The sequence below is a fragment of the Thermothelomyces heterothallicus genome (genome assembly GCF_042370625.1).
Source record: "Thermothelomyces heterothallicus CBS 202.75 unplaced genomic scaffold P884_scaffold_15, whole genome shotgun sequence".
Lineage (NCBI taxonomy): Eukaryota > Fungi > Ascomycota > Sordariomycetes > Sordariales > Chaetomiaceae > Thermothelomyces > Thermothelomyces heterothallicus.
The window spans coordinates 600,229-602,106 of record NW_027192576.1 but is presented as its reverse complement, the minus strand read 5'-3'; positions in this window follow the sequence as shown (position 1 = coordinate 602,106).

The following is a 1,878-nucleotide window of genomic DNA, read 5'->3' as shown; positions in this document are numbered from 1 at the left end:
AAGATCGAACCACCTGGCAAATACGGAGGAACCAAGGAGGATCTCGTAGGGTTTTTGACAAACCTCCGATCCTACTTCCGGCTTAATGACGACAAGTTTCCGGACGACAAAGCCAAAGTCCTCTATATAGCCACGAGATTAGAGGGCAAGGCACTTAGATGGTTCGAGCCTACGTGGAACGACTATCTCATTGAGGAAGACGAAGACGACTAAGACGCGTTTACGTAGGCAGTCTTTTGATCCTATGACCGTTTCGAAGAAGAGCTTCGGAAGGTCTTTGGCGACAAAGACGAGAAGATTTACGCGTAAGAAAGGCTCGCCAATCTCCGACAGACCAAGTTAGTAGCCTCCTACGCCGTATAGTTTAGATAGGACATGCTCAAGTCTTAGCTTAACAACAAGGTGTTGATGTAACTGTTTTACAACGGCTTGAAGGAAAAGGTCAAAGACGAGCTATATAAGTACGACCGGCCTGAAACGCTAGACAAATACATCGTACAGGCTATTAGAATCGACGATCGGCTCTATATATGGGAACAGTAGAAACGAGGTCGAATGAACGGAACCACGATTAAGGCTAACGATAAGAAAAAGCGAGCGTATGTCAGTACCTCGTATAGGATGTATCCCGGAGCTATAGATATAGACGTAGCACAGAAGCAGGACAAGAAGAAGACGGCCAAAGACAAGTCTAATGCCACCTGCTATAACTACGGAAAGAAAGGACACTATAAGCGAGAATGTCGAAGCCCGAAGAAAGACTAGAAACCAGTCCTAGGGAAGGAAACTACGGTCATCGACGAAACCAAGGACGTCGTCGAAGTAGCAGCCACGAGCTACGAAGACAGGGACAGCGACACGGACAGTCTTAAACACGATAACAACGGCGGAAACGAACAGACGCCGTACTCCGAACTGGTCACTGTAGACCCCGAGATAGGCATTGCCGAATGGGATACGGCAGGGGAGTATACGCCACCGATTTCGATTCTCCTAGCCTTGAGGTAGTAGGGTTTTACGGTCACGTAGAGACGGGATAGATCGTAGACAACCGACACCCAAGGAGTCGACCGACCCGGACCGAACATCTTGTTCCTTTAGGAACGGATCGAATGGTACCGTAACGAAGTTTTCCGGCTCAATACGGAGTTGCGCGAACGAGATGGACGCCTGACTCGACTCGCCCAGCAGAGCGACGAGATGAGGGACGAAATGAGGGAACTCCGACGCATCGTGGAAACTATCAAAGGGGAACAGCCCGTGACGTACGATGGACCCGACAGTTACACCGCGCACTTTGACGATCAGCAGCTCAGCCACGACGTACGGAACCCGGAGTACCAGTTTATGCGCGCGAACCGCGGAAAAGACGAACGTACGTGGGAAAGCTACTAGAAGAAACATTCCTACCTTAGTATTAGGGTACCTACAGTCTATATATAGTAGGAAGGATTCGGAAAAGAATTCTAATATCTTCCAGGCGACGCTACGCGACTATACCCTCGATATAAGGTATACGTACAAGTGCCCTAGTTCTAGTGTGTAGTATACGAATGCCGATACCACTTCTGTAACAAATTCGAAAACAATCACTGGCCGACCCGACAGGAAAACGGGGACGGAAGTTTATGCCCTATGGAATGGGTCTACGACGCGGGAAACAGAGCGGCCGAATTACTCTGGAAGATCGAAACCCGGAGTCTAGAAGGCATCACGGTAGTTCCAAGACGAGCCTGGCCTAGGCACTACGGAATAGGACGAGACATATAGGACTTATGTTGGAGTAACGATTGTCTCTATTACGCGGACGAAAAGAAATCGCGAATTCGGGAGCTTTAGATGAAGCTATGGACTGCACGACGAAAAGCAGAACGGACC